General features: G+C 42.6%; 1 protein-coding gene and 1 long non-coding RNA gene across 7 annotated transcripts in view; both read left to right on the forward strand.

Moving 5' to 3' along the window:
- Positions 1–4,069: 4,069 nt before the first annotated feature.
- Positions 4,070–23,835, forward strand: part of LOC309539219 — a 342,474-nt gene continuing 322,708 nt past the window's right edge. The window contains exon 1 of the long non-coding RNA XR_014222773.1: positions 4,070–4,200. This is a non-coding gene — a long non-coding RNA (uncharacterized lncRNA). The remainder of the gene's footprint in view (positions 4,201–23,835) is intronic.
- The window catches only part of DLGAP1 (DLG associated protein 1), a 294,134-nt gene continuing 283,001 nt past the window's right edge, over positions 12,703–23,835 (forward strand). For 4 of the 6 annotated variants that reach the window (XM_082235141.1, XM_082235134.1, XM_082235138.1 and 1 more), the window contains exons 1-2: positions 12,703–12,981; positions 13,232–13,508. The gene's annotated coding sequence lies outside the window, so the exon portion shown is untranslated. Of the gene's footprint in view, positions 12,982–13,025; positions 13,047–13,231; positions 13,509–13,707; positions 13,843–23,835 lie in introns of those variants that run through there. The other 2 variants (XM_082235140.1, XM_082235145.1) reach the window with 2 other exon arrangements.

The raw sequence follows: 23,835 nt of genomic DNA on the forward strand, positions 1-23,835 counted from the left end.
CTTCTTCTTCTTCTTCTTATGATTCTATGATTCTATGATTCTATGAACCTACCTACATTATTCCTTAATGCCTAAGGTGTGGTGGAAGCTGTGGTGGGCTTTGGGCTCTCAAATTTCAGTGGTGCTCTGTGCGAGGCTAAAATTTTGTACTCCTGTCTGTCATGTTCTGTTCTACAGTATTGGTTTGGTGCTCCCTGGAATTGTGCTACCCTAAAACTGCCTCTTGTGGGAGGACATTGTCCTCTTGCTGGTGTTGAGGTAATACTAAGTCTTATTCAACATCCATCTGTTGTCTTATTCAACAACAGTCTGTTTCAGTTTCTGCATACAGAAAAGACAGTTTTGTCCTTTGCCTCAGGCAGCAAATGTCTTTGGCCAAGTCTGATCACCAAGATTCTACTAACAAAAGTGAGTGGTACTGTCCAATTTCTATGAAGTGCAAGCAGCAAACAACAAATGTTAGAAGGTATTCAGTTGGCTGTTTTGAATAGACCTGCAACCTATAGCAATCTTGCTGATTTAGAAGATCAAATCTATCCATTCTTAAGGAAATCAGCCCTGAGTGCAGCGGCGTAGCATGAGTTGTCAGCACCCGGGGCAACGCAAGTAATTTGCGCCCCCTAACCCGGGGCAAGGCAAGTAATTTGCGCCCCCCCCAACCCCTAACCTGCGAGTTGCCGCTGGCGCTGCCACCCAAACGACGCCGCTTGCCCGGAGGAGGAGGGGGGCAGAGAGGCGAGGAAAATGCAACGGCCCAGCAGCTGCAGCAGCAGTGGCGGAGGCGGGGCTGTGAGGAGGGGCTGCCTGGCGCGTCCTCCGCGGTGAGCGCTGAGAGCCGCTGCCTGCCGGGCGCCTTCAGTCCGGACGCGCGCACAGCTCGTCGGTTCCGCGAGACATGCGGCTCCGCTACACCCTGCGCCCGAGGCTCTTCGGCGACTCCGGAGGCAGCGAGCGCCCCCCCCCAGATGTTGCGCCCGGTGCGGCCTGCCCCCCTTGCACCCCCCACGCTACGCCACTGCCTGAGTGCTCACTGGAAGGACAGATTGTGAAGCTGAGGCTCCAATACTTTGGCCACCTCATGAGAAGAGAAGACTCCCTGGAAAAGACCCTGATGTTGGGAAAGATTGAGGGCACAAGGAGAAGGGGACGACAGAGGACGAGATGGTTGGACAGTGTTCTCGAAGCTACCAACATGAGTTTGACCAAACTGCGGGAGGCAGTGGAAGACAGGAGTGCCTGGCGTGCTCTGGTCCATGGGGTCACGAAGAGTTGGACATGACTAAACAACTAAACAACAAGGGCAATATAGCTGAACTGTGCCCAGAAGCAAGATTATCCAATTACCTTGCAAACGAACTTACCCAATATAAGCCTGCTGAACCAAAAGAGCTGAGAAATGAGCCAAGCCATGTGGAGCAAGACAACGGGTGGTATTCAATGCCAGTCCTACTCAGAGTAGGCCCACTGAAATTAATGAACCTCAATTAGTCATGCTCATTAACTTCAATGAGTTTACTCTGAGTGGAACTATAATTGGATTGGGGTTGCCATATTTTCCTTACTGCCTGGCAGAATTTCTGTTTTGCTTCCTGGATCCTCCACTTGGATTGCACAAAATAATTCTAACTAATACATAGGGTCAGAAGAATCCCTATCTATCATCTATCATCTATCTATCTATCTATCTATCTATCTATCTATCTATCTATCGTCTGTCTATCTAATCTAATCTATCATCTATATCTATCCTACACACATGGGAGATTAATAGTCTCAGAAAATTATGAGAGCGACCTTCTATCCTTGGATAATAATATAAACCTAGACCCTTTGTACTTTTGTAAAGTGACTGAGCAGGAATTCTCAACAGGAGAAACCAGGCTTTACAAGTAAGATCATACATACACACACACATTAGTCAACATAGCTTAATATTCTAGAAAGGAGCCAAAACAGATACCTTCATGTGCACATCAAATTGTGCTTTCCTGATGTCTGCTGCACTGTTCCTAATCTATTTCACAAGTTTGTTCCAGTTTGATGCAGATGTTAATGATATTCTGCAAAGCTATCTTATGTACGCTGCATTTGGGTGTTCTTGCTGTTAAGATGTAAGCAGAGGAGATAAATCCATAACTTTATAAATCTTATTCACCCTGGTGTTTTATTGCTTTTCAAGAATTGCAGAGGGAATTTGTTGCAGCTAATTTCATATCTATTTTACTGTTGCTTGAAGGAGTAGAGCATACTGTTCCTGTTGAATACTTAAAAAGTAGCTTTTAGATAGGTGATATTTGCTTGTCACTTCTGTTTATTTCCCATAGGCAATCCTCTGAACATGAAAGATCTCCTAAACCAGCCACAAAAGAAGAAGTTATAGTGCAATCCTATGCATGTCTACCCATAAGTAGTAAGGAAAGTATTTATATGATTGCAGCCTTAATTATTGGTCCTTTCTTCCTGTGCATCTTCTGTAAGGTAAACGTAAAGGGACCCCTGACCTAATTAGGTCCAGCCGCAGACAACTCTGGGGTTGCTGCGCTCTTCTCACTTTACTGGCCGAGGGAACTGTTGTACAGCTTCTGGGTCATGTGGCTAGCATGACTAAGCCGCTTCTGGAAAACCAGAGCAGCACACAGAAACACTGTTTACCTTCCTGCCGGAGCAGTACCTATTTATCTACTTGCACTTCGTGCTTTCAAACTGCTAGGTGGGCAGGAACAGGGACCGGGCAACAGGAGCTCACCCCTTCGTGGGGATTCGAACTGCCGACCTTCTGATCAGCAAGCCCTAGGCTCTGTGGTTTAACCCACAGTGCCACCTGCATCCCTGTACTTGCTTGTAAATTCTGAAAAAGCCGAGGAACAGATAAATCTGGAAATTAAAGGTGGGATATATTATGTGAGAGGCTATGACTATGGAAGCAAGGGAGAAATGTTTTATATCACATGTCCCTCAGGGAACCGAATTTGTAAAAATAAAAAATAAATTACTCTTATCACTGATCTTCCCTTCTTTTGTGATAGTAGCTGCTCTAGAAGGGGGCAGTGCAGACTGAGACCTTGGCAGTAGGAGGAAGGTTAATCCTTCTCCTCATCTCTGTTTTCCCAATTAAAATAACCACTTCAGATTGCTATTTGCGCCACAGTGCAAAACATACCCATATGATGTCGTCATATGGGTACATGTTAATCTTCCTCAGTATCATGACCCCAAAGCGAATCATCTTCTTCCACTTTTTAAATGCAGAAATACTATTCACAAATCTTTTGTGCTATACCTAGTTTGGCCCGCAGTCTGAAAGGTACCGGTACATTTAACAAAGTTAAGTTTGAGGAAGGAATCTGGAAGACTGTCATAGCCAAACTTCCATTTCATAATATTCACAGGATCGTCTCCATCCCAAACTTGAGCCACCTTTTATTTCAGACAGGGTGATTTAGCAGAGCAGTAAGTTACCAAAAGACACTGACTTAACCCAAGTGTGTACTTTTTAATGTGTATAACAGAGAATAGCTTACCTTCTATATATCTTCTTGTTCTAACTTATTCATTGATCAATGAGATGTCGTGAAGAACATATGCAAACATTAATTCTGATTAGCTTTTATTGCTCTGCTAGCACACCCTTAACTTTGCAGTTTAATTGGTCTTGTTCTTTATATTTGTTTTGCAAACAGCACCAGATTGCAACTGTGCATCACCAAAGCTTTGGCGAGTTTTATGGCTGAGAACTTTTTTCTATTCATGTGAATCCTTTATTCATAGATTCCTACTTGAAATTCAATAGATGAAAAATATCATGAAACCAATTAGTCAAAATGTTACAAATAGACACATTAAGATTAATGGATATGTGGAAAACTCCACTGTATTGATATTTGTGCATTATTATCTGTATCCATTTGTCAACCTTGATTCTAAAGCCAAAAAATACGATAATTGCATCTTTCCATATTTTCATGGAAACAGGGAACAGAAAATAATGTCCCCTTTTCTCCTTGCAATGGTGGAACCTCTCAATGAAAGCAATCAAAACAAATGAATATATTTGGGTGAAGTGTGTATAAAAATGTAAAAGGTAAAGGTACCCCTGCCCGTACGGGCCAGTCTTGACAGACTCTGGGGTTGTGTGCCCATCTCACTCAAGAGGCCGGGGGCCAGCGCTGTCCGGAGACACTTCCGGGTCACGTGGCCAGCGTGACATCGCTGCTCTGGCGAGCCAGAGCCGCACACGGAAACGCCGTTTACCTTCCCGCTAGTAAGCGGTCCCTATTTATCTACTTGCACCCGAGGGTGCTTTCGAACTGCTAGGTTGGCAGGCGCTGGGACCGAACAACGGGAGCGCACCCCGCCGCGGGGATTCGAACCGCCGACCTTTCGATCGGCAAGCCCTAGGCGCTGAGGCTTTTACCCAAAATTATAAAAAATATTGCACTATATAATAAAAATATCAAAGTGATTTACAGGCGTAGAGAAGCAAAACGTTAGGAAAAGTTGCAAAAATGTGTCTGTTAGGCAAAAATGCACACCAAAATGTTTATTTCAGCAGAAATATGTCAAATAATATTAATTTTCATGTTGGCATTTTTTTTAAAATTGGAAATTGGAAACAAGGTGAATAGAACTTAAATTTGGAAAAATGAGAAAGTAAGAGAAAACAAAATTGACAGATTTGCTGATCCTTACTTGTAAGTCACATGGAGTCCAATGTTTCTCTATTCGGAGGCTAATTTACTTTGGGGATCTAGCAGGGGTGAGGAGGCTGTGGTTCGCTAGATGCTGCTGTACTGCAACTCCTGACATCATTCCTGAACACTGTCAATGTTGGCTAGGGCTGATGGGAGTTGGGAGTCCAAAAACATTTGGAGGGCCACAATTTGCCCATTGCTAGTCTGCTGCCTATGTAATATTGCATAGGAACCTGGAATGTAAGAACCATGAACCTTGGTAAATTGGAGGTGGTCAAAAATGAGATGGCAAGAATAAATATTGACATCCTGGGCATCAGTGAACTAAAATGGACGGGAATGGGCGAATTCAGTTCGGATGACCATCATATCTACTACTGTGGGCAAGAATCCCGTAAACTGGTCTGGTCCATGGGGTCACGAAGAGTCGGACACGACTAAACAACAACAGTCTGCTGCCTGAACTACTGGACCTTCAGCACAAGCAAATAACTCCAGAATCTATTTATTCTGCCTTCTGTGATGTATAACTGCAAGAAACCAATATGTTATTTCAGCTTGTAGCCAACTTGCAGTATTGATTTCTTTTAAATTTTGTTCGCATTCCTCACATAGTCCCTATTGGGCCATGACTGACAACTGGAAGTAGTTTTTAAAAATGTTTATGGCTGTACACAGTGCTTATGTCATAATCTCCCTCATTTTTAAAAATTAAATGACAGTCTATTATGCTTTTCAGAACAGTGAATCATACACATTAAAAGAATGAACAATGGTTCCAGAAAATCACCAAAAGTCTAGTGAGCAGAAGAAGCTTAGCAATGACTGTCCATCTATGTCATGGTCATCCATGACATAAAACAGGGTTGGCTAACCTGTGACCTTCTGTATATTGGCGGATTACAACTCTCAGCATTCTTGACCATTGCTGATGGGGGGTGATGGGAGCTGGCAGTATCAACAACATTTGGATTGACAGTTTCCCTATCCCTGAAATAAAAGGTCACAGAATGGGCTGCTTATAATGTTGACAGATGCAGACTGCAATCCTAAGCATGAATATTTTGATTGATCAACCTCACACTGAAAGGAATGGGGCTTCCCTTTAAATATACTCTTGGTTGTCAGAAAATAAGTGGTCTGCACATAATGTAGCAAAAACATGGGGGCTACACATATATTTAGTTGCCATCAGTACATGTGGGGAGATGCAGCAAATATAATAAAAAAAAACAACCAAAAAACTTTCTTCATAAAGCAGTTACACAAGTTGTTTTCCCCCCGAAATTATACAAGTTCTTCTGCCTCCCCGCCTTCCATTTATTTCCTCCCATTCCCTGCCTTTTTTAATCCAGCATCATGACTGTAATAATCACTATTAAGACAGTGGAACAAATGTCTTGGGTGTGTGGTTGTGGACTCTCCTTCTGTGGAGGTTTTGAAGCAGAGGTTGGATGGCCATCTGTCATGGATGCTTTAGTTAAGATTCCTGCATTGCAGGGGGTTGGATTAGATGACCCTTGGGTCCTTTCCAACTCCATCATTCTATTATTCTATTATCATAACATTCTGTGTGTCAAGCTGATCTCAGCCAAAGACTAAAATGATAGATTTATCATCTAACTGTCTTCTTTCCAACCACCCTTTGTTCTTTCCTAGAGTAGAACTGAGAGTTATTCATATGAAAAAATGGAGAAATGTATGATTTTAACATAGTTGTATACCATCAACACTGGAAGGTCTCGTGCCTTTGTTAGGCTATTTTGGTTTGTTCTTTTGTTTTATTATACAAACTTCCACACTTCTGCATTTCTGGAGAGTCAGTGTCATGAACACACCAGCTCCAAGTGTAATCTCGCAGCTGGCTGCAGAATGTGGTCAGGAACAGGGAGGCTGGGCTTTCACACCGGCACAGGAGAGCCCGCAGCTGCCAGCGTCAACTCCCCCTGACCTTGGACGGCCGGCTGATAAGGGAGGAATGGAGAGCAGGCTGGGACACAGGCAAAGCTCCCTGGAAGCCCAAACAGGCACGGAAAGCCACAGAGACAGCTTTTCAGAACAGGAAGGGGCTGCAGCTGACCAAATAAGTCCCAGGCGTAGGCATATAGGAAGGCTGCTAGACAGGAAGCAAAATAAGAAATGTAAAGGTCGAAGGTTCAATCTCTTCTGTCGACACAGGAAGAATTCCTCAGAAGGGTCAACTGAGTGATGGGGGCCGGAGGCTTGCTAGAACTGTCGGGAGACAATTGCTTGGGGTTTGTTTTTTGTTTTTTTTTTGCAATAAATCCTCCTTTTTAATTACGTATGCTTACTGCTTACTGTCCAGGAACCTGGACTCCTAACAGTCAGAGAAACCACTTCCTTACTTTTGGGTAATTCCCAGTTTGTTTCCAAACTACTACACATTTAGTACTGAAATTCACATCTGAAGGGAATGATACTTTGCCCTTTGGGGAAAGAATAACCAAAAAAATGAGTAATACTTTTTTTAATGCCTGGAGAATGAATCTGGGCTTGGAATTTATTTAAAGGTTTGCTGCCGCAAAGCAACTTCATGGAATCCTTCCCTGATTATGGACAGTGAATCCAATGGTCATGGAGGTGATTTTCCCAGGGTGAGGATCATCCATTGCACTCCAGGAGGGCTGACCAGGGGTGTGATTTTCCCAAGTGCATAAAACTTGGCATCCATGGCATCCAATTCCTCATAGGGAACAACAGATATCCAATTGGGAGCTTTCCCAATGCATCCATCTCCCACTGGTGTTTCAGAAGCTAGGAACAGTCTAAGTGCAGTGGAGGAAATCAGTTGCATCTTGTATTATTTTTATATTTATCAGTGAGATAGGCAAGAAATGCACTTGGGAGGGTTAAATCAATGAGAATGTATTACCAGTCTAGTTAATTTTGCTGTCTTTCCACATTTTCTATTTTTGCTGAACAGATTCATTGTTACAAGGGAGGAATATGCATTACAGCCACTGCAACACACTTTCTAAAAAAGATTGCTTTAGGAAAGCATAAATGAATGAGAAAACACCAAAGTTTAATAAAGTACACTTAAGGCTTCCAAATGAAGAAAGCCGTAAAGTGGCCTTAGCCCTACTGCAGAGTTCACACCAAAGTAGAAATAAACTTTTTCTGTGAGTTGTGATATGCTCCCTGTTACAAATGGGGCAAGCGATTTTCATTTTCTAATGTGGGTAAGGTAGCAAATCTCACTTCTGAAACAGTGCTGAGGACATAATTTAACAGGAACTTGGAAGACAGTTACACTCTGAAAGAAAGGAGATGATAATTAACTTACACAAGTGAGGGTGTCAGTCAAGAATGCAAAAGAGATTATCTGAAGGTGCAACCGTTTTTTGTTTTTTTAATTAGCACAGGGGCTTAGGCCGTGCACGTACCATAATTTAAAACACATTACTTCCCCCAAAGAATCCTGAAAACTGTAGTTTGTTAAGGCAACTGGGAATTATAGTTCTATGAGGGGTAAACTACAGTTTCCAGGAAGTCGTTTGCTTTAAATATATGGCGTGTATGCAGCCTTAGATGCCACTTGAGGCTTCTCTTGAAAAGATTAGTGATGAGTGAACTTGCATATGTTCTGATGATGTGCTCCATCTTATTGCCTGCTGGTAACTGTAATTTCAGCACCAGCCATGTGGAGAGCCGCATGGAAATTCAGTGTCATCCTCCCACTCCCAATAGCAAAACAAACACAACTGCGAACATGGAAGGGTTTTAGCTCTGGATGGGGGACAGTAACCACATTTGCTATGAACAAATGTGTAGTAGAACTGGCCAAGATTGGGGGGGGGGGCAGAAATGTCACCAAACAGAGATCTGTTTGACTAGGTGGTCTATTTATGTAGCTCATAGCAGTCAACAGCTTTTCATAGAGATGTAGGGGCTAACATTAAACAACATATATTCATGCACCCACAAAGCAGCTGGGTTTGTTTGTAGTCCATGTAGTTTTGCAGTGGTTTAATAAGAGTTTCTGTGAAAGTGTGGAGCACAATATTGAAGAACTTTTGCTAATCCATGTACTAGACTTTGATGCCTGGTCTGCTGAACAGTCATAATCTGATTAATGTTTCAGATTATATTTTTACTTCCCCCCTCATGCTTATTGTATTGTTTTACTGTCTATTTGAATGTTTGCAAGCTGCTATTTACACAAAAAATATGGGTGTACGTGAACAAATAATAGAATCTGTTCCACTATCAAAAAGGTCTTATCATGAGAAAGTTCTTCCTGTTCAGTCGGCATCTCAAGTTGCTGTACCTTCTCTTTCAGAAAGGCAACCAGCTTGCACTTGCTGCAGGTATAGTTCTGCACATTATCAGGCAGGAAGACAAACATGGCATAGCTATTTCAAACCAGATAAGTACAGGTGTTGGTGACATCACTAAATGGGCATTTGCAGTTGATTAACAGTGCCATTAATATATATCTAAAGGTAAAGGTAAAGGGACCCCTGACCATTAGGTCCAGTCGTGGACGACTCTGGGGTTGCGGCACTCATCTCGCTTTACTGGCCAAGGGAGCTGGTGTACAGCTTCTGGGTCATGTGGCCAGCATGACTAAGCCACTTCTGGCGAACCAGAGCAGTGCACGGAAACTCCATTTACCTTCCCGTTGAAGTGGTACCTATTTATCTATTTGCACTTTGACATACTTTCGAACTGCTAGGTTGGCAGGAGCAGGGACCGAGCAATGGGAGCTCACCCTGTTGCAGGGATTCGAACTACCGACCTTCTGATCGGCAAGCCCTAGGCTCTGTGGTTTAATCCCATCAAGTTCAATTGGTCTTATAGTGCAATCCTATACATGACTGCACAACATAAGTACAACTGAGTTAGGTTTAGGTTTATTTAATTTATCTATTGCAACCCACTACAAATACTCCCAAAGCAGTTTGCAACCAGGAACTCCCAAATATCTATTCAACTTTACTTTAGCCACAAAAATGGTTGTAGAACCACAGAGCCAACATAGTGCCGGTGTTAGCTCCTCTTGTTTTCTGAAGAGGAGCTAAATAGATAGCATCAGGAAAGTCACTATTTTAGCCTACTCATTCTCAGAGGGTTGTTGTGAGGCTAAAATGCTGCCCTGACCTCAGATTGTGACTTTACAAATTAAAAATTAAATAAGATCAAAAGACAAATGATAGAGTTGGAGTATTCTTCACTTTACTTTTTCAGCACATTCATCAATTTCATTTCTGTCTTGGTGAGAACTATTTAAACTGTCACGACGTGTTGCATTTCAATGCCATCTTAAAATCTAGCATAATTTGTAGATTTACATTTTGTGAAAGTAACGTGTTAAGAGTTTATTTAAGTATCTCTGTAGTTACGAAAAAAAAATAATTATATCTTTCCCTTCAACAATCTGACAGCATGGAAAACATGTATAATGGGAAACATTTTCCATTGCTTATGACTGAGCACTATTAAAAGAGAATTTGTTTTCTGGCAAGAGGCACAAGATATTCATGTACAGGAAAATATGCTTCAGCTAACTGAAAAAGGAGTTCAGCTAACTGAAAAATCTCTCCCACTTGGAGTCCTGTCAAAGCTAGCTGGCTTTACCTAGTGCGACTCTTTCACTCTTACATAGATGTGAGGTGGAAGCCAGGGCTGCTTCCATGGTGGGGTTACAGGAGGTGAACATTTATGTGTCAGCAGGGGCCTTAGACTAATAGTTTTATTAGTTTCATTTTTTTTAAAGTGAGTTGATCAGACATATCTAAAGAAAGTTATAAAACAAAACACAGACAATTCTAATGCTTTAGCACTTTGTAGGCATCTCCATTGCCAAGGATGTTTAATAAGTTAATCACTGCTGCTTAGCATTCAGAGAAAGGAATGTTGACCAGCCCCATCTGGAACATGGGAGGGAGCCTTCCAGGAGCAGCAGAAAAAGCAAGAGAAGCTGGAGTATGTTTGTTCAAGCACTTTTCTAGTGTCCACCGTATTTCATTGACTCCCCAGGTGTGCTGTCTTTACAGAATAAAACACAATTGGTTGCCTTGGGTATGCTTTACTTAGAAGTGACTCCCTTTAAACAAATTAAGTTTCCTTCCTACATTAAAAAAAACGGTAATATTTCAGTCATCCCTACAATTTTCCTTTTCCTCAGCACAGCTACTACAGGTCTGCTTGTCATCACTGGGCTGTTATTCATCAATATACAGTAACTTCCCTGTTTAGGGAAGTTTTTAATGTTTGAAGTTTTACTCTGTTTTTAGTGTTCTGTTGGAAGCCGCCCAGAGTCGCTGGAGAAAACCAGCCAGATGGGCAGGGAATGAATGAATGAATGAATTAATGAATAATAGGAATTGCTGCCTCTATCACCCTCCCCTCACAGATATTTCTATCTTGATTTTTTTCTATCAGAAGCTCAAGGCTGTGTATATTGTATTCCCTTTCACTCTTTTTACCTTCACAGCCTTTACCTTATGAGGTAGGGTCGACTGAGATTTGGTAGTGTTGCTGTAAATATCAGAACTAAGAAATGCTGCAGAGAAAGCAAGGAATCTGCTTTTATGTCCTTGTTTACATGATCTGTGAATGCATTACATAAGAACGTAGGGATAGCCTTCTTGTTCAGGCCAATGGCCCGTCTGGTCCAGCGTGCTGTTCTCACAGTGGCCAACTAGCTGCCAATGAAAAAAATCACAAGCAGGACCTGAGTACAGTTAGGATTCTCCCTTCCTATGGGAGGGGGATACTGGGTATTCAGAAGCAAACCTAAAGATCTGCTATGCATTTGAATCCCTCCCGCACAATATCTACAATGTGAAGGGATCTTGTGTTTCCAGAACCACAGTGCTGTGGAGACACACACTAGAGGAAGGAACCAATATCTACAAGAAGCTGCAGCCTTGCCAATCAAGGACACCTAAGTGACATAATTTAGGACTGTTCCCCCCTACCCATTTTCCTTTTCCTGTGGATTCTTTCATTTAATCATCTTTTGAATTTAGATTGAAATACCATCCAATTCACTCTTCATAAATTGCAGGTGCTGTGTTTTGTCCTTGCTAAGGCTATGATCTTTACCACCTGACCAAGGAGAATTTATGGGTGTGAGCTGCCTTATCTGGAGCTTCTGATCTAGTAGAGCAGGCATAGGCAAACTCCGGCCCTCCAGATGTTTGGGACTACAATTCCCATCATCCCTGACTACTGATCCTGTTAGCTAGGGATGGTGGGAATTGTAGTCTGAATCATCTGGAGGGCAAGAGTTTGCCTATGCCTGTAGAGCCAACACCTCCTGTTGAACAGAATCCCCCATACAAATTGTCACCCCCTGCCAGGAAACGCCAGAAGGTGCAATTAAGGACCTCCAGCTTCATATTCAGTTTGGCCCTGAGTTCTCTACCTGAGCTATAGCCTTGTTTTTATTGAAGCAGGTGTTACTGAAGGAGAAAACCAGGAAGTAAAAGGACAAGTGGTGACAGTTTGTGCTCCACTTTGCGTGACTTGGAGGAGGAAAGAGCGTCAGAATGGCGTGGACACAGTTGCACTGTAAATCCTGCCAGAAATTCAGTGGATCAATAAATGACTCTCTTTCACATTCCGTAATGCATTAACAAGAACATAAGTAACACCTTCCCGGCAGAATGACATTCTTGCTGCTAACTCTTGAATTCAGGGGCACTTTAGAGCACACTGGATTGCAGCCACAGAAGCCAACGCTGTGTGTTTCAGTAACAAGTTCAACTCCTTACAGTGGGATTGAAGCATGCAGAGGATTGCAGCCTAACAGCCCTGCTCTATGAATATTTTCCCTCCTCAAAATTCGTGGGATTTATTCTCTAATTGAGGCCTTTCTGCTTTACGCCCTCACTTGGGAGCAAGCCTCCCATGAACTCGGAGGACTTGATTTCCCACTCCGAGTGGCCGCACGTGCCTCGCACACTTTCCCCAGCCCCCTGCCAGAAACATCATCCGCATCCCCTCCTCCTCCCTTTCAACCAGCTACGTCGCCTACGTCAAGCGCTCCCCATTTCGCTCTCCGCATGTGGATGGTCTCCTTGTGTCTCTATTTCGGAGCACGTGTCTGTTTCGTCGCTCCCCGCTTTCCCCTCACGCTTCTCCCGCTCTCCCCTCCTGCCCGCAGTCCAAGAAAAGGCACCGGGGAAGAGCTCGGCGGAGATGCCCCCCTCGTCGTCGTCGTCGTGGCGGCGGCGTCAGGGGGACGGAAATCCTCTTCGCGGCCCCGAGAGAGAGGGGGAGCCGTCGCCTCCCCCCCGTGGGCAGCGCAGCTCTTGAGGTAGCCTGAGGAAGCACGCGGGACGAGCGGGACGCCGCCCGCCGGGTTGTCGCCACAGCCTCAGTGTGAGTGTGTGTGTGTGTGTGGTGTTTCGGGGGGTGTCTTCCCGCTGTGGCCCCGAGTGGCTGAGCAGGAGAGAGAGGGTGGGGGGGGGCACCTCCGCCTCTCCTCCTCCAATATTAACATTGCCTGCACGGCGCTAAGGCTGCCCTGCCTGACTAATCTTGCTCTGCCTCTTCCTTCCTCGCAGCCCCGAGCGCACACAGCTACCTACAGAGGCACGTTACAGCGCCTTGACCAGAAGGCTGTGCTGCCGCCGCCGCCGCCGCCGCTCCTCGCACGCACACGGATCGCACGCTGCCGCCGCCGCCGCCGCGCTTTACACACATCCAAGGATTAGCCGCTGCCGCCGCCGCCGCCTCTCCTCCTTCTCCCTCGCATCCCTCCCACTCGGTGTTTTGACTTCTGCCTTGTGTGCTTCTTGGCTCGCGTCTCGACTGCCTGCCTGCCTGCGTGCTTCTCAGCGGGTAAGTGGGGAGGTAAAGGTTGCACTGGGGGAAGGGAGGCCTCTCTCTGTGTGTGTGTTGTGTGTGTGTGACAATGTCACTCTGAGGGGTGGTGGGCATCTTCCCGCTCCCACCAGCGCGTCGCGCGCTGCCCGCCTCCCGAGCCGCGGGCTGCCTTTCCCTCACAGCTCCCCCCCCCCCCCAGCGGCTGCTGCTGCGGTTTCTGGCGGGTTCTCCTTTGGGAGAGGAGAGCGCGCTTTCTCTCCATTCCTGGCGCCCTTCGGCCGGCGCCGTTTGGTGCCTCTCCACGGCACCCACGAGCGCTGGGTGGGGAGCGGTCCTTGCGGCGCGGAAGGTGACTGCGCTGCTCTTCTGTGGGTGGGTGTGTAGGGAGAGGAGCGCGAGGAAGGAAAGGGAGCCGGTCTCTTCTTCCTCTCACCGTCACCCAAACGCGCGCGCGGTCTCTCTCTCCCCCCCCCCCGGCAATGCCTGTTGGGTGGTTTATTGATCCGGCTTGCTGGGGAGTCCTCCCCCCTCAGGAAATTCTCCAAGGCCCCTCCCCCCCCGCGCGCCGTTTGTGCGGCAGCGTTCAAAGGGTCGACGAAGCCTAGTTGGCCTTGTTGGGAAGGGGGGAGGGGAGCGCTGGTTTGTCAGGAGGAGGCGGCGATGGAGTTTCCCGAAGTGCCTGCTTTTGTCCACATTGCGCGGCCGCGCGCGGAAGAGAAGCCCCTCGCTCGCTGCCCCTTCTCCTCCCCGGGTGGTTGGCGGCGCTTCTGGTCGCTGCGTGTGGCTGAGTGGCTTCTCGGCGCGCTTGCGCCGGCGACTTCCAGCCGATTCCACAGCCCTCGCTTGTCCTGTCGCCTCGGACCTGGGTTAGGCGAAGGGGCCCGTGTGGGGTCGTCAGGGCGCCTTCCGTCCGGGACTCCTGCTAGCGAGGGCTGCCCAGAAAGGCATGGCGTGCGTCCCGGCAGGCGCGGGGGGCTGCTCCTCTCAGCTTTGTGGGGGCTTCTGGCAAACTGTTGTTTGGGCTGCATTGTTTTGATTCCGGTTGCAGGGGACGCTCGCGCGCGCAGCGCACGCTTTTCAGCAAAGCCCTTCTTGGGCGCGCTGTGAAAACCCTGACAAGGTCCATCCTGTGTCGAGTGAATGGCATAAATGGGGAGCTTGAAATCAAGCAGTGGCCCCTCATCGAGGCTTGTGGAGGCTATAACAAATTGCACTTTCATTTAGTGGAAGCGCAGCTGCTGGAGAAGCCTTTCAAGGCATAAGGGGGAGGAAATGAAGCCTGCATTCAGGGCACTGCACTGCTGTAATTTTCTCTCTCTCTCTTGAAAGGAATGGGAAATCTGAACAAGAATGATTGAAAAGAATGGGCAGCGTGTATTAACTGGTCCTGTTTCCTCTTGGTTTCCATAGCATTAGTCCGATCCAATGTTTATGAACTATTCATAATCAACAGTTTCACTTCTCCACTAAACCAGTAAAATGGCTTTTAATTTTCTGGGTTGTATGAAACTGGAAGGGATTTGAGTGTGTAGATCAAAGCTTTTTGATTTGGCAGCTGTCTCTATGGTTATATGATTAATATAGCAAGATGGTGATAGAGAAATTGGCATAATTCCATTTTTAACAGTTCAAAATTGGTTATCCACAAACAATCAGAAGTAAAGTACTAAGATATCCCAGGAAAGAAAATAGAACAGTTGGAGATCTCCTGCTCCCCTTTTTTGGGAATTGGATGCAGATTAGAGGAAATATGTGTAAATATTATTGTTGTATGTTACCTTACTACCAGAAGTTAATGAAATTTACTGTACTCCTTGGTGTTGACAGTAGGGGGATATTGATGTGATTTACATTATTAACTGGTGTTCAGTAGGCAAAAAGTGAGAGTTTGCCTAGTGATTACTGGTAGCTCTTTTACTTGAGATCTGATTGACAGCATATGTACAACTTGCACCTGGTTTATTTTTGGAGCTATCTGATTAGAATGTAAAAACTGCAGATTTGAGTAGTTGTATACTAAGAAATAGGTCAGATTTTATTTCTAAAGTAAACATCTTTAAATGACTCATTCACTATTTGGAAAAATGTCCAATTTAACAAGATTGTGTGTGCAATCTTTTAGTAGCTTGGCTAAGGATATTTTTATGTTGCACCTTATCATATTACTTATTATTTTCAAACAAAATGTGAAATATGATACTGCTGTGGAGTAACTTAATGTTGTTGCGAATTTCAACATACTTCAGTTCAGAATGTAGTTAAGTTTGGATGATGCTACTTTACTGGAATAACTGTTTATTGTTACAAACTTTTAAGAATAGCTCTTATGTATTTGACATTCAAACACCTTCAGAAATAGTTTTCCAATTTTGTGGAAGCATATTTATAAAACAACATACTGTACTTTTCTGTGTATAAGACTAGGTTTTTTTTTTTTACTAAAATAATGTTTAAAGGGGGATAGTTTTATACACGGGGGCACTCTCCCCCCATTTTCTTAATTTTGAGTCCCCCAAAATAGGGGGCATCTTATACATGGGGGCGTGTTATACATGGAAAAATACAGTAGGTGTTAATGAGTATTGATAAGAATTATGATATTTTCTTTGCAAGATCTGCTTGCATGCTAATATTAAAATGTCATCTTTGAGAAATGGTTGATCTTAATACACTTAGATGTGGATCTATTTGAGTTAGTTCAGTAGTTTAGGAATGGCAAAATATGTACTGAGTAATAATTAATGGTAGTTTTCCCACCTTTAATACTTCAGTGTTCTCTTAAGTACTTCTGAAACAAGTCTTTTAAGACCTCTGATAATTAATTAAAACACACAATTTTCTTTACTAAAAAGGCTGAAAAATAATTTCTTTTATGATCATTCTGGATTTTATGTCAGTTGAACTTCCAAAGTAAATTACTAAACTCTTATTCCCTTAATCTCCTCCATTTAAGATACTAAATATAGGATGGAGTCCAAACCACATACATGTAAACAATATGCTTGTTAAAAGGATGGTGTGAATGAATTCAGCCTGGATTAGTCATTATGTTACATAGAAATTGAGGAGATAATATAGTATGTTGATAATGTCAAAGCCGGCTTCTGTAATGCTTCTGTAATGCTGAAGTTATTCTCCATGGTTTAAGGATAATGGTCTCTTGAATGAAGTTTCACATGAACTGTAATAGACAAACCTGATAATGTCAGAGGCTAACCATAATGTCATTTTAAGATAAAGCCCAGGGCACTGGTCCATGAAAAATTGCACCTCCTTAGCTTCTGTAAATGAAGTCAATTTTGACTTTATTGTCTATGAAATTAGATAATGTTATTTTAAAAGGGATACATAGCACATGTTTCCTCTGTGGCCTAAGCTAATGAAATATGACAATGTGTCTCCATGACAAAGAGTGTTGGTTTCCGAATAATGTCCTATCCCAAGTCAAGAAGAAAATAATGTATAATTGGCTAGATAATATGCAGAGATTTTCCACTGTGGTTGTATGGCTTTTCTGAAGGTTGTTGAAGTGGATTACCCAGGCTCTGTTTCTTCTTTCCCTCTGTACAAGAGCAGTGTTTCATGGAGTCCATTCAAAAGTCTGTGGGCTAAGGCCATGATCATATGTAAATTGAAAGGCTTTGATTTGGTTCATTTATATTTTGCTTTGGGAAACAAAGTGGAGCCCTGTTCACTACTTCTTCTAGAGCAGTGTTTCCCAGTTGGAGGTCCGTGGTCCCTAGGGGGTCTGCGTAACATACCCAGGGGGTCCATAGCACCATTCACGTAACATAAGCTAGCATAGAGGTATCAAAATTTTCAAAAGTAGGGGGTCCCTATCTTGGCTTTTGAAAAACAGGGGGTCCACAGTACTTAGTTAATTGGAAATCACTGTTCCAGAGGTCTTAAGCGTGTTTGTGTTGTGGATAAATTTATTTTAAAAGCTCTCTCTGTTAGGAACTATGCCTAATCTCTTCTCCTTTTTGAAAAATCCATTGCCTCTTCTTTTGGTATTGTGTTTCCAAGAGAAGAGGACAGTTAATAATTGGTGCCTGAGTTTTCCTCTTCCTTTCCCCCCTGTTTGTGTCATAACTTTTAGATTGTAACCATATAGACAGGGACTGTTTGTTATTACTGATCTGATCTGACCTGTTCTGGGAGCAGAGTACACTTACCGTGGGCCTCTGAGGGCTATGTTGGGTGGGGGCTCCTACCAGGGACCGGGTGCTTTTTTTGATTGAGTTTATAACTTTATTCTGACAAGACTCCGTCTCTGAGCCCCAGACAAGCTCTGCACGAGCCTGGTGGGCCACTCACCCTGATTCTGGACATGCACTACCCCTACCAATTCATAACCTCCGGGAAAGAGCTTCCCCTATGCATCTTTCAAAAATGAAAGGAGATGTATCCAGCATCTTGATGCCACAATATCCCCTTTGTTCTGGGTCTGTGGGCTTGAGCTACAATTTCCATCATCCTTCACAACAAATTCCAGTAGCTGGAAGGATGGGAGATTAGGTTCAACCCTAAAAACCAATTTTTTGAATGAACAGCCTACTGCTTGCCAATTCCGAAGTCATGTGTCTGATATATTCATTCTCCACCATACAACATAACTTATATGCAAATAACTTAATGATATCCTGGTTCAGGTTTTATCTATTGCACAGAGTGGGAGCATTTGCGCTTTGAGTGTGCTCCCTGTCTTCATGGTGCATAGAGAAGATAGTAATATTCCGCATGAAATTGTTGTTTAGATGGAAATAATCTCAAACTGGTGAATTGTCTAGCTGCTGATATGAAATACTTTAGTTTATCATTTAGAATTTCATTCTAAAAGTGTTCCTGCCATTCCCATTCATGGAGGAGGCTTGCAAGGCCAGGCTCTTACTCTAGAACAGGAACGTCAACTACAAGATCATTGTAATTAATTACAAATGGCTCTAGACAGTCTTTGTAACTGTATAGAACTGTTGTGATCTGTAATTTTGGTGGGTCTCCTCCATTTAAATATGAAAAATGGAAATAGGGAATGAAACACTGAGGTTAGATGAGTAACTTTGCCTGCAGTTCTTATAACATGAAGGCTATTTTCTGCTTATTTCCTTAACTTTGAGATATAGCATGTCATTGATAACTCCAGCCACCTTTTCGCATATTAGCATTGTATTGTCCAATATACTTTACATTTTTGGCTATTACCTATTTAAGCTATGCATGATCCAAAGTTTGCAGAGTTCTAATGTATTCAAAGGTGTGCCAAAGGAACTTCATGTGTGCCTTGGAGTTCCTGTATTCTTACTTAGGTCTCTTAGTAAGTCTAATTGACATGCATTATTATTTTATAGAGGTAGTACCTAAAAAGTGGGAAATTGTGTGACTCATCAGCCATCTAGCACTTCTTTCCTGATCAGGGAGTTGTGGGTGCTTGACTCTCTGGAAGAGAACCAGCTGGGATGCTGTTGGTGGCATCTGCATTTTTGACATGTGAATAACCTTTTTGAAGTAAGTGGAGGGACAGGTGGCATAAGGAACGCAGGAGGTAGAGTTAAGCAGAGTGGGATGGTTCCATCTGCCAGATAAATTGTGGTGATTTATCAGTGAGTGTTTTGAGGAACAAGACACCTGAGCATCTGAAGAGACAACTGCTAAAAATATCTGGGAACTCCTGATTATGCCTTGTATTTCAATTCACCCTGGGTGGCAGACTCCATAAACCTACCAATAGAAATTTTTGCATCATTACAGTATAAGATACTATTGTGATTCTTTTTGCCTCTTTGTAGCAGTTGTATAGCTGTTTGACAAAGCCAGAATTATAAATAGTAAATACAGCTATTGACAAAGAAATGTTTATAAAAAAAGTATCCTACAGGTAGGTTTGTTTCTCATAACTGCAAATAACCATTTCATTATTTTGCAGGATGTGGTGTTTATGTATTTCAAAAATAAAATTGCTACAGTATAACCTTTTGTGAAGCAAAGTATGATAAATACTTTCCCACTGCCAACAGAGCCTAATAATTTATAAATAATCTTTGGTATAAATGTAGATGTGATTCATTCTCTCTTTCATGATGCAAATTGGCTTCTATTTCTATGCGAAATTATTATGCAAAACTTTGACTGGATGCGTATTTTCCTTTTTATGCAGAAGTGTTTATTGAGTGACTGAATGAACTGTATTTCTTTATGCAAAAGGACTACAGTGATATGACTGCAAGATAACATAAGCAGAAGCCTTATTTAATACATTGTCCCAGTTCAGAATTACAGGAGAGTCATCAAGTTGTGCTTTAGAGGGGTGCCTGTTTAAAACCACATAATGGAGATTTCTTGCTCGTCTAATAGCCTTTATCTGTCTTCTAACAGGTTTCATCCTTATGTTTGTGGATGAACAAGCTGTGGTCATTGTGAATCTGGCTCTATCTATTGGTAGATGCTGTAGCCTAGAAAAATGCCAACCAGATACCAGATATATATGTAAAAAGTGATTCAAAAGATGGGCTATAGTTACATCAAAAGGCAAAGGTGGACAACAGCTTTCTTTTCTTGGTTCTCATTTGGGTTTGCTTCACCTGTTCCCTCCCCCACCCTTCACTTAATCTCTTGTCTCTTGTTGCCAAACCCATGGTGCTTTGTCTTTGGAAGTGAGTTTTTACCTTAGATTATTAGACTAAATACTGAAAAGTACTATGCATGTATGTAAGGATTTAATAGAGGTTAGGACAAGCTGATTTCAATGTCCATTTCATTTTGGGGTAAAAGTCAACTAGAGTCTCAAAATGTGAGTTTGGCATTAATAGTCCATTAGCTATGAATAATATATATTTTTATGATAAGCTGTCATTTTCTGCAAAATTCTATTTCTAAATTCTTTCATTGCTGCCTATTGGTCAACATTAAGCATGTGCGCATTGTAGCATTTCTGTGAGTTTTTATGTGTCACATTATTTATCATCACTTTACGGTTTGATGTTTATCTTTTGCTTCATTTAACATCTTTACTACCTCTGACATCTGGCCCTTGACATTTTATTATGTGACTTCTGTCTGCTGTGAAGAAAGCATCTCTGTTACCTAGATCCGAGAGAAGGGCAAAAACTGTAATGCTAACATTGAACAAAAGCAGAGAACACTGTTGAATTAATTTTAAATGTTTGTTGTTAAACAACTGATTAATTGATTAGTAAAAGTGTTATATTGAGGACATCTAATTCAGATTATTTTAATAAAATAACAAAGAAAAGCCTTTTAAAATAGAACCCTGCTGCTCATTTTGCCTGAATCCTGAGAGGTACACTCTTTGTTAATAGCAGTGTAATCACACATAGATAGACACGTGAATGTATATGTTTCTGTATGTATAAAATTTGAAGAAGCAATAAGCATCCTATTTCAGGGAGTTACTTCAGTTAAAACATGGATATTTTAAAATGCATTTTAATTTCTAAGATCTATTCATGCATTAATTTATAATCTTGTCAATCCTGTTTATCACCTAAACCAAACCCTCCAATGGTTGGAGTTTATCATTGTAGCAGCCAAGGAGGAAATAAAAATCACTATGGTGCTGATGGAAACAGTCCCTGTGACTATGACCCTACTGACGACAGCCTAGTTTAGATGTAATGCGAAACCAAGATTTCCTTTACAAGGATATGCTGTGGGAAGGCTAGTTCACATGTTTCCTCCTCTTCCCATCTCCATCTGCAAGGAGATAAATTTTAAAGCATCTACAGTGGTGCCCCGCAAGACGAATGCCTCGCAAGACGGAAAACCCGCTAGACGAAAGGGTTTTCCATTTTTGAGCCGCTTCGCAAGACGATTTTCCCTATGGGCTTGCTTTGCAAGACGAAAACGTCTTGCGAGTGTTCCGATTTTTCCCCGCTCCCCCCCTTTTCTAAGCCGCTAATAGCCTTTTAGCCGCTAATCCGCTAAGCCTTTAATAGCCGCTAATAGCCTTTTAGCCACTAATCCGCTAAGCCTTTAATAGCCGCTAAACCGCTAATAGCGCTAATCCGCCAATCCGCTAATAGGGTTGCTTCGCAAGACGAAAAAACCGCTAGACGAAGAGACTCGCGGATTAATTTCGTCTTGCAAGGCACCACTGTATTTGTGTCTCACGATCAAATCATGGTTTCAGCTCCTGGTTTATATTAACTGTAGTCCCCCTCCCTCCATGATATTCAGACATAATAGGAAACAGGGCTTTAGTCCAAAGTGCAAATAGATTCTTTAGATTCCACCCTTTCACATCTGAAACAATGAAAAGAAGATGCACACCAGCCAAAGATTCACCATGGTGTATTCTCGTAACAGGACACCATGGTTTCCCGTTACACCTGAAACTGGTCAGTAAGTGATGAGACAGTTCCCCTGGTAAAGTAAAACAGGCTAGGGATTCTGTGCTGGAAGATGTTGCTGTGAAATATATTAGGAAATCATAATATATGATAGTTTGGCGCTTGGGAAGAAAGGACAGAAATGTTGGAGCAAAATGCATAGCAATTATCTGAACGTAAGCTCCATTGAAATGGTGGTACTTACATCTAAGCAAACATGCATAAGACTGCATTGCAAAGTGCATAAAATTATAGGATCACTAGCTATAGGTTTTAATAAACCAGTTAAATTGGGTGATAGACAGCAGGCACTTGAAGGCTTGAAAATGGTAGATGTCTCACCTATATTTGCTTTTATTCACTTCTTCATCCTAGGTAACTGGAACTCTGTTAAATTCAGTGGCAGGTCATGCTAACTAGAACTAAAGCATCATATTCTTTTTAATACAGGGGTAGGGATTCCAGATGTTGTTGCGCTCCAACTCCACCCATCCGTATTGATGGGAGTACAATCATAGAATCATAGAACTGTGGAGTTGGAAAGGACCCTGAGGGTCATCTAGCCCAGTTCCCTGCAATGTAGGAATCTCAACTAAAGCATTAATGACAGGTGACCATCCAACCTCTGCTTAAAAATCTCCAAGGACGGAGATATCTGGTTTTCAGCATCATGATATATCACCCGCTGAACATCACAATATGCTGGTCCATAACAATGTCTGAAAAAAGGTTGGAGCTGTGTAGAGGCATTGACTGGCTTTATGGTTTTTCCTGCGTTGTGATTTTTGCTGGTGCCTGCTCTTGTGATTCGTGTGCTCTTGTGACCCCCTGCATGTTTCATCAAGTGATGAGGCACAGCTGCTCAGCTGGGGCAAACACAGGTGCATCAATCAAGAGTGGGAAGGATAAAAGGGAAGCAAGGCAGAGGCTCTGTATCTGCTCAGCTTTCTTCATTGATGGACCTTGGTTTGGCTGCTTCGGGAACTCTCCTGGACTGTGACTTCAGGACTGACCAAAGGTGTTCCAACCCAAGATGTTCTGCAGAGGTGGGAACCTGACCTTGCGTATTGACTTTGGACTTTGCTTGTTGTACTGGAGCCAGACTAGTATTTGATCATTTGGACTATCTGACTACTCTCTAGTGTTGTCCTTGGGACTGTGTGCACTATCAGGACTTACCTCCAGATATGCCAGGGTCCAGGACATTTTTCAAGGAAGCAGAGACCATGGTCCAAGAAGCCAAACCATAACCCTTTCTGATGACATCACTTGCTCAGCCAACTGTTTACTTCCCATATTTTCCTCTAATATATTATTTTAATATGGCAAAAGAAAAAGTAATGCACTGATATATTAGACATGTAACTGAGGGAATTCACTAATTTGAAGAGTTTCTCAAGTGAGAATAATAGATCTTCTATTTCTTCTAATATGTTGCTAATAAAGCCTAATAATTCACACAGTTGGGATGCTACATAGCAAATAGTAACAGTTGTTGTTCAGTATTACTACATCTATATAATACTGAGTTTGAAGCTTTTGTAAAGGAGGTTGAGCTGCCATTTTGGTTTGTTTCCAAAATGGAAGCTACAGGTGTTATTACAGCTAGAAACAAAATGAATTAGTAGTACCTTCTTTTTGAGGTAGAAAAACTATTAATAACTGAAAATGGTATTTCAGAAATGCTGTTTGTTTATGAAAAGTTATGGGTGATTAAACTACACTCTTGCTGAGAGTAAATGGATTTTATGCTTCAGCAATTAATGTAAAGTAATTGAATTTGACAAGCACTAATGTGGACTTCAAAACCAACCCAAATTCAGTGTTTCCTTAATAATTTCAGTGGTTGCTTTGTTATAATGATATCCCTATTATTAGTGGTGTTAATCTTTTCAGATGACTAAATTTTAAGTCTGCATTGCACAGTTTACATCATACACATGACACTATTTGGTATGCATACATATGTGTATTAACCATCTAAGTAATTGTTGTGC

The sequence above is a fragment of the Podarcis vaucheri genome (genome assembly GCF_965113315.1).
Source record: "Podarcis vaucheri genome assembly, chromosome: 8".
NCBI classification, from domain to species: domain Eukaryota; kingdom Metazoa; phylum Chordata; class Lepidosauria; order Squamata; family Lacertidae; genus Podarcis; species Podarcis vaucheri.